Raw genomic sequence first — 9,889 nt, forward strand, 5'->3', positions numbered from 1 at the left:
GTTTTGTGTTGGATCGTTTTCCACACATCAAGTTTTTGGCACCGTTGCCGGGGATTGATTAGATTGACAATGATTAAGTAAGGTGGTGGTCTAGATTAAGCACTTTTTCTTTATTTTTGTTCATTTTCTTTATTTCTAACTTGCACACTAACTGTTTGAGATTTTGTCTCTACTAACTCTCACTGCACTCAAGCTACAAAGTGCTTTGTGTATCTTTGCTATTTTGGTTGTATGACATGAACCAGGAGAGAGTTCTCCACCTCTGTATTTTCTGAAGAAGGGCACCAAGAAATGGAGGAGATCGGAGGGAAGTCCATAGTGAGAGGAAAAAATCAAAGGCAACAGGATTTTCAACCTCCATGATCAAAGAATGGAGGATGTCAAGCTAGTGACAATAAAGAAGCGCTTGTTGGGAGGCAACCCAACCTGAGGTAACTTTCTTTTCATAGCTATTTCAATAAAAAGATTGATTAGTTTTATCTATATTGCAAGAAGCTAAGTTTGGTGTTGCACACCAAAACAATCTAAGGGAGAATGAAGGATTCTAGGTTTGGTGTTCCACCAAAATCCCATCATAAAATACATTCTCACCTTCTGCATAATGCTAGCTTCAAGCATTTAGAAAAACTAGCTAACTATTCTGCTGTTTCCTAGTTTTCAGTTTTATTGCTTTTGAAAGAGAAAAAAAAAAGTTTCACACATGGTTAATTTGATGCATGAGAACCATTGGCAAGGTACTAAGTTTGGTGTTCTCACACCAAAGTAAATTCAAAAGCCCATAAATAATTCATGCACGTTGACCATTTTTCAAGTGCTTGGGAACAAGCAACTTTCAATATCATTGCAGAGTGTCATACAAGCTTTTGGAAGGATTAAGCATCATCACCCAAAGAAATGAAAGAGGAATACCAAAAACCAGCAATGATGATGAGAAGGAGGAAAGCAAGTAAACTCCAAAAGGTTGTGTTGTTAAGTGATTGTTTTGCATCAGACATTGCTATGATTGAAAGTGCTATTATATCCCTGTCTGTCTGTCTGTCTGTCTATTTAGTACAGTTTTCTATAATTCAATAATTAAGATGTTTGATTAATCACAACACTACACTTTTCAAACTTGCATACACTCAAGATTTCAAAAAAAATGGGGGCACCACATGACAGTTCTTTGAAAAGAGGGATTGAGGAATTAAACCATTTTGAGGCAAGCAAAAGATTAGGAGAAGTGGTGGTTCTAGTTGTATGACTATGCATTGAGGTTGCATGCTTATGAAAACTTGCATGGGAGCTCATAGGCAGGACATAGAGTTCAAAGAAGTATTGTGGAGATTTTCAAACATTTATTGATCCAAGAAGCAGCAAACAAAAGAAAATAAAGAAGATATAAAAACAAAGAGAACATGGCCCAAGGCTCTGAGCATCAATTACTAGGCAGAAAAGAAGAAAGAAACAAGAACTCAAAGAGTTATTATCCTAGTAAATGCTTGTGGTCGAATTGTGTCAAAGAGAGAGGCTTGAGCAAGTAAATCCTAAGGGGTGCTTCAACACCTAATACCTTAAAACCAACTGGTTTAGGAGTATTGATTGAAGGCTTATCTAAAGAGCCGCTTTGAGACATGTCACTTAGAGTCAAAGCCAAAAACACAAATCATAAGCTGCTTCAAGGTGATTACATATAAAGAGATCTCCATGATACCATTTGGATGAAAGTTCTAAGACCTAAGACTTCCAAGATGTAGGGACTAGTAAGCACTGAAGCCCTTGCATGAGCATATAATTTAGAGTTCACCCCACTGTCACTTAATTACTTCACTCACAGGATAGTACATGTAATTCCATAAATCCATTCTAATTGAAAGAACCCTTGAGCATAATTCTTTTCTTACTTGGGGACAAGCAAGTTTTAAGTTTGGTGTTGTGATGACAAGTCATCTTAGCCTAGTTTCACTAGCCTTTTTCTTTGTTTTTATTAGGTTTTATACACTTTCTTGCATTCTAAGAAAGTAATTTGGATTAAAAATGCATGACTTCTTTGAATCAATCAACCACCATGTAATTGATGTTAAATCATGAGGTTTAAGCTAAATTTAATTGAATTTTAATGATTTATAAACCTTGTGAATTTAGTGATACTTTGATTGGTTGTTTTGATTGCTTGTAGGTGAAGAAAGAAGAAAATAAGAAAAGCGTGGCCTAAGGAATGTGCCCAAAGGAAGCAACAAGCGTGCCAAGAGAAGAAAAGCGTGGCAAAAATCGAGGAAGAAAGGGAAGCTAAGTTTAGAAAGCAAACTGAGGTTCATAAGGAATGGAAGGAGAAGGAAGCTACAAAGCTAAGTTAAAATAGTTAACTGAGCACCAAAGAAAGCAAGGAAATGGTGCAAAGCTAAGTTAACTAAGTTAACTTTATCGGGACTTCTCCATATTAATTCAAGAAGAAAATTTCAAGGGGTGAAGCCAACAAGATTCGAACCAAGGACCAAGGAGAAGCAAGGAACTCACCTTGCAAGGAAATTCAAGAAGAAATGGCCAAAATGCATCCTCCATGGTTCGAACTTGGAACCACACGCTACTCCTTGCAAGGGAATTTGAGAATAAATAGCTAGAATGCTTCCTCCAGGACTTGAACTTGGGTATTCTTTGAAACATAAGGAAGGAGTACCATCAAGCTTGCAAGGAAAACCAAGGAAAAATAGCTTAATTGCTTCCTCCAAGTTTCGAACTTGGGAACTCTTGGAAGTGCAAGGAAGGAGCGTCCAACTCAACCAAGGAAATTAGCTCCAAGGCTTCCTCCACCAAGTGTTGAACCTGGGACCTTGAAGTCTCAAGCAAAGGCGCTACAAGGAAAGCTCAGTTGGAAATTCTAACTGAGCATTGCCTCTTCCCCAAGCCTCCACACTTTGGCGCACACTCCTAGCACACCAAGGCATCATGACACGGCCCAGCAACACATTTTGGCGCACCAATTTGACACGGATGGAGCATGCTTGAAAGCTAAGTTGGATTTTCCAACTGAGCTTTCCCTTGGAGGTGCAAATTGGGCTGAAAATTGGATTAAAAATCCAATTTAATTCATTTCTTCACCAAATAAAAAGCCCATCCAAATTCCAAAATCCAAGAATAGAAAGTGTATAAATAGGAGTTAGTTTGATGTAATTAGGACCTTTTGACACTTTGGGATTTTACTTTGAATTTTCCTTTTAATTGTCATTTTCATTTCTGAGCTTTTACTTTGAATTTTCTGGGAGAATTGAGAAGGGGAATTGAGCTCTCTTCTTCTTGGTTCTTGCTTGAGCACTCTTTTATTTTCTTGCTTTGGATCTTGGGTGAAGAATTGAAGAACTTCTGTTTCAATCTCACCTTGAGATCTCTTGTTTACTTTCTCTGCATAATTCAATTTCACTTTCTGTTTACTGCTTCATCTTCCTTTTAATTCTGCAATTTATTCTTCTTCACTTCTTTTGCAATTGTTCTTGTTGGATCAAGGAAGGATTTGAGATCTAGACTTGTTATATAGTCTCTTCCACCCTGAGATCTTCAACCTCTTTTGCTTTGCTGCAAATTAAGCACTGCCTTTCTGTCTTTATAATTCTCAAAGCACTTTTACTCTTCTGTTTGAGATCCATTCCAATTTAATTCATCTTTTACTTTGCTGTTTGATGCAATTTAATTCTGCTTGTTTAATTTCTGCAATTCTAACTCCCAATCCCTTTTACAATTCAAACAATTTACATTTCTTGCACTTTAAGATTCAGTCATTTACATTTCTTGCAATCTAAGTTTCTGCAATTTACTTTACTTGTTCTTTAAGATTTAGCACATTTACTTTCCTGCTCTTTCATTTACTGCAATTTACCCCTCTCCCTTTACATTTCAAGCAATTCAGTTTCTGTCAATTACGAATCACTCAAATCACTCAACCAAATCTTGAATCGCTTGACTAAATCAACCACTAAACTAAAATTGCTCAATCCTTCAATCCCTGTGGGATCAACCTCACTCATGTGAGTTATTATTACTTGATGCGACCCGGTACACTTGCCGGTGAGTTTTGTGTTGGATCGTTTTCCACACATCAGTTATTAGCAACCATGTCAATGAGTTCTTGAGCTTCTGCAGGCGTTTTCTTTAGGTGAATGGATCCACCTGCAGAGGTATCCAATGACATTTTAGCTAATTCAGACAGACCATCATAGAATATGTCCAGGATGGTCCATTCTGAAAGCATGTCAGAAGGACACTTTTTGGTCAGTCCTTTGTATCCCTCCCAAGCTTCATAGAGGGATTCACCTTTCTTTCTGTCTGAAGGTTTGAACATCCACTCTAAGCTTGCTCAGCTTTTGAGGAGGAAAGAACTTGGCTAAGAAAGCCTTGACCAGCTTATCCCAAGAGTTCAGGCTATCCTTAGGTTGAGAGTCCAACCATTTTCTAGCTCTATTTCTCACAGCAAAAGGGAAAAGCATGAGCCTGTAGACTTCAGGATCTACTCCATTAGTCTTAACAGTATCACATATCAGCAATAATTCAGTTAAGAACTGAAAAGGATCTTCAGATGGAAGTCCATGAATCTTGCAGTTCTGCTGCATCAGAGAAACTAATTGAGGTTTCAGCTCAAAGTTGTTTGCTCCAATGGCAGGAATGGAGATGCTTCTTTCATGTAAATTGGAATTAGGTGCAGTAAAGTTACCAAGCATTCTCCTTGCATTATTGTTGTTGGGTTTGGCTACCATCTCCTTTACTTGTTCGAAATTTTCAATAAGGTTGTCTCTGGATTGTTGTAATTTAGCTTCTCTTAGTTTCCTCTTCAGAGTCCTTTCAGGTTCTGGATCAGCTTCAACAAGAATGCCTTTTTCCTTGTTCCTGCTCATAAGAAAAGGAAGAGAACAAGAACAGAAGAGGAATCCTCTATGTCACAGTAAAGAGGTTCCTTATTGTTGGTAGAAGAAGAAAAGGAATAGGGGTGAAGAAGAATGAAGAATCCAAACACAAGGGTAAGGATAGGAGCGATGATGTGAGATGAAGAGAAGTGTTAGTAGATGAATAAATAATTAGAAGGAGATGAGGGAGAAGGAGAATTTTCGAAAATTATTTTTGAAAAAGAGTTAGTGATTTTCGAAAATAGTTTTTGAAAAAAGTTAGTAATTTTTTCGAAAATTAAAATAAAAAATTAAAATAATTAGTCAATAAAAAAGAAATTTTGAAAAAGAGGGAAGATATTTTCGAAAATTAGAGAGAGAGAGAGAGTTAGTTAGGTAGTTTTGAAAAAGATAAGAAACAAACAAAAAGTTAGTTAGTTAGTTGAAACAAATTTTGAAAAGATAAGGAGTTAGGAAGTTAGAAAAGATATTTTGAAATCAAGTTTTTGAAAAAGATATGATAAGAAGATATTTTTGAAAAGATATGATTGAAATTAGTTTTGAAAAAGGTTTGATTTTTAAAATCACAATTAATGACTTGATTCACAAGAAATCATGAGATATGATTCAAGAACTTAAAGTTTGGATCTTTCTTAACAAGCAAGTAACAAACTTGAAATTTTTGAATCAAAACATTAATTGATGATGTTATTTTCGAAAATTATGATATAAAATTAAGAAAAGATTTTTGAAAAATATTTTTGTAATTTTCAAAAATAACTAAGAAAAATGAAAAAGATTTGATTTTTGAAAAAGATAAGATTTTTAAATTGAAAATTTGATTTGACTCATAAAAACAGCTAGATTTTAAAAATTTTTGAAAAACTCAAATCTAATTTTCGAAATTTTAAGAGAGAAAAAGGGAAAGATATTTTTTTTATTTTTAAATTTTTAATGATGAGAGAGAAAAACATGAAAAAGACTCAATGCATGAAAATTTTGGATCAAAACAATGAATGCATGCAAGAATGCTATGAATGTCAAGATGAACACCAAGAACACTATGAAGATCATGATGAACATCAAGAACATATTTTTGAAAATTTTTATATGCAAAGAAAACATGCAAGACACCAAACTTAGAAATCTTTCATGTTTAGACTCTATGGATGCAAAAATGCACATGAAAAACAAGAAAAGATGCAAAACAAGAAAATATGAAGATCAAACAAGAGGACTTACCAAGAACAACTTGAAGATCATGAAGAACACTATGAATGTATGAATTTTTCGAAAATTTTATGCAAATTTTAAAACATGCAATTGACACCAAACTTATAACATGACACATGACTCAAACAAGAAACACAAAAATATTTTTTTGATTTTTATGATTTTATGATTTTTTTGTATTTTCTTTTAATTTTTTCGAAAATCATTTGAAAAAGAAACATAAGGATTCCAAAATTTTTAATATGAATTCCAGGAATTTTATGCTCTTTAATCTAAAGCTCCAATCAAAGGGTCAGGCATGGCTTAATAGCCAGCCAAGCTTTAGTATGTAACTCAGACATGACACGCCTGACATACCCTATCCAGAAGAATTAGATATGGCTTTACAGCCAGCCAGGCTTCAACATGCTTTATGAAACTCTAGAATTCATTCTTAAAAATTCTGAAGAAAAATATATTTTCAAAGGAGAAATTTTTGAAAGATTTTTTAAAAAATTTTTGAAAATAAAACAAAAAGAAAATTACCTAACCTGAGCAACAAGATGAACCATCAGTTGTCCAAACTCGAACAATCCCCGGCAACGGCACCAAAAACTTGGTGCACGAAATTGTGATCTCAGGCAACGGTGCCAGAAACTCTGTACGCACGTCTTAATAAGTCGTTTTTCATTCACAACTTCGATACAACTAACCAGCAAGTGCACTGGGTCGTCCAAGTAATAAACCTTATGTGAGTAAGGGTCGATCCCACGGAGATTGTTGGTATGAAGCAAGCTATGGTCACCTTGTAAATCTCAGTCAGGCGGATATCAAAAGGTTATGGAGTTTTCGAAATTAAATAATAAGTAAACATAAAATAAGGATAGAAATACTTACGTATATCATTGGTGAGAATTTCAGATAAGTGTATAGAGATGCTTTCGTTCCTCTGAACCTCTGCTTTCCTGCTGTCTTCATCCAATCAGTCTTACTCCTTTCCATGGCTGGCTTTATGTAAGGGCATCACCGTTGTTAATGGCTACATCCCATCCTCTTGTGAAAATGGTCCAAATGCTCTGTCACAGCACGGCTAATCATCTGAGGTTCTTGATCATACTGGAATAGGATTCACCCTCCTTTTGCGTCTGTCACTATGCCCAGCACTCGCGAGTTTGAAGTTCGTCACAGTCATTCAATCCCAGAGTCCTACTCGGAATACCACAGACAAGGTTTAGACTTTCCGGACTCTCATGAATGCCGCCATCAATCTAGCTTATACCACGAAGATTCTGATTAAGAGATCCAAGAGATACTCATTCAATCTAAGGTAGAACGGAAGTGGTTGTCAGGCACGCGTTCATAGGGAATGATGATGATTGTCACGTTCATCACATTCAGGTTGAAGTACGAATGAATATCTTAGAAGCGGAATAAGTTGAATTGAATAGAAAATCAATAGTACTTTGCATTAATCTTTGAGGAACAGCAGAGCTCCACACCTTAATCTTGTTAAAAATACATAAGTTAAAGGTCGAGGCATGGCCGAATGGCTAGCCCCCAAAACGTGATCACAGGATCAAAAATACAATCCAGGATGTCTAATACAATAGTAAAAAGTCCTATTTATACTAAACTAGTTACTAGGGTTTACAGAAGTAAGTAATTGATGCATAAATCCACTTTTGGGGCCCACTTAGTGTGTGCTTAGGCTGAGCTTGAATGTTACACGTGCAGAGGCTCTTTCTGGAGTTGAACGCCAGGTTGTAACGTATTTCTGGCGTTCAACTCTGGTTTTTGACTTGTTTCTGGCGTTTAACTCCAGACAGTAGCGTAGAACTGGCGATCAACGCCCTTTTATGTCGTCTAAACGCGTTCAAAGTATGGACTATTATATATTTCTAGAAAGCCCTGGATGTCTACTTTCCAACGCAATTGGAAGCGTGCCATTTTGAGTTTTGTAGCTCCAGAAAATCAACTTTGAGTGCAGGGAGGTCAGAATCCAACAGCATCAGCAGTCCTTCTTCAACCTCTGAATCTGATTTCTGCTCAAGTCCCTCAATTTCAACCAGAAAATACCTGAAATCACAGAAAACACACAAACTCTGGAGATGCTGCAATTCTCCGGATCAAGTTCGTTTTCATCTCTTCCTCAATCAATGCACTCATTGATCTCCTTGGCAATCTTAATTGATTGAATTACAAATTCAATCTCTCAAATCTTGATCAATAGCCAATTCCTTGGTCAATTGCTCATGAGAAGAGATGAAGTATGGTCACTGATTATACCACATGCATTTCCCAAATCAAGTATTAAGAGGGTTATAGTCACATACCCATCCAAACTCAATTTGGTCCAGCATGAGAAAGTATTTCTAGCTTGATCTCTTCATTCCTCTTTCAAGGTTCAGAAGAGATCCAAGTTTGAATAGCTTCTTTTCCAAGATAACTACCCAATTGGATGAAGATCGAAAGCTTTCAAGTAAAATCAAGAGAAAAGATAGAAGAAGAATAATGAAAATTAGTATTGATCCATCAAACTACAACAGAGCTCCCTAACACAATGAAAGGGGTTTAGTTGTTCATAGCTCTAGAAAATGAAAATAAAGATGAAGAATACATCATAAAACTAGAAAATGCAGAGAAGGTAAAATACAGAGAGTAGTTCTCTTCCCCCCAACTTTTCTTAGCTTCTAGTTGGCTCTTCAAGTCTTGGGCCTTTGGATCTTGAGTTTGAAGCAGTTCTCTTCTTCATTTGGGCTTGGCTTTACTTGCAGAGAGAAAATGTGAAGTGGGCAGAGACTTTAGCTCAGGACGTTAGGGGTGTTAACGTTTAGTGAAAATATGAGTTCGAGAACGTTAGTGACAATCAACTTTCTCACTAACGTTCCTAAGTAAAAGCCACGTTAACTTCAACGTTAGTGGCACAAACGTTGCCACTAACGTTGCCTCTAAGTCCTTCGCACACGTTATTGAGACTTAACATTCCCAATAACTTTGAAAAGCCCCCTTTGTTCCCACGTTAGAGCCCACGTTAACTTAGTTAACGTGGCTCTTTAACGTGGGCTTGCCATCCTTCGAGAACGTTAGTGACACTCAACATTGTCACTAACGTTCCAAGGTGCCCCTATGTCTCACGTTAGAGTCCACATTAACTAGGTTAACGTGGCTTCTAACGTGGCCATGCTTAGCCATCCCCAACGTTAGTGACAATGTTGAGTGTCACTAACGTTGGCCATTCTTTCACTCATCAACGTTAGCTTCCACATTAACTAAGTTAACGTGGAGGTTAACGTGGCTCCTTGGGGGGTTGTGTGGTTGCTTCCAACGTTAGTGACAATGTTGCGTGTCACTAACGTTGTCGACCACTCTTGCTTCTTATGTTAGCTCCCACGTTAACCAAGTTAACGTGGGAATTAACGTGGTATATTTCTCCTTAGGCCAACGTTGGTGACAATGTTGAATGTCACTAACGTTGGCATTTCTCCCCCCTTCTAACGTTAGAGGCCACGTTAACTAAGTTAACGTGGACTCTAACATGGCCACTTATGAGCATTTGCCAATGTTAGTGACAATGTTAAGTGTCACTAACGTTGGCTCAACTTCCCCTCTCCACGTTAGAGTTCTCGTTAACTTAGTTAACGTGACTCTTTACGTGGTCAATGATGGCTTCGAGAGCGTTATTTGCAATCACTTTTCTCATTAACTTTGCAAGTTACCTCACATTCCTTGCTTCCTTTGGTCCTGAAATCAAGCAATAGAGTGCATCAAAGTTCTAGTCCAAGTCATGGGTAATGCAACATACAATTTGTCACTAAACTCATGCAAAA

General features: G+C 36.8%; 1 non-coding gene across 1 annotated transcript; it reads left to right on the plus strand.

Annotated features, from left to right (window-relative positions):
- The first annotated feature begins 4,216 nt into the window (after positions 1–4,216).
- LOC148580783 (small nucleolar RNA R71) lies at positions 4,217–4,325 on the plus strand. The gene has a single exon (XR_015897803.1). It is a non-coding gene; the product is annotated as a small nucleolar RNA R71 (small nucleolar RNA).
- The last annotated feature ends 5,564 nt before the right edge of the window (positions 4,326–9,889 follow it).

This window comes from Arachis ipaensis, chromosome B10, assembly GCF_059453495.1.
Source record: "Arachis ipaensis isolate K30076 ecotype BB chromosome B10, ASM5945349v1, whole genome shotgun sequence".
In the NCBI taxonomy this organism is placed as follows: Eukaryota; Viridiplantae; Streptophyta; class Magnoliopsida; order Fabales; family Fabaceae; genus Arachis; species Arachis ipaensis.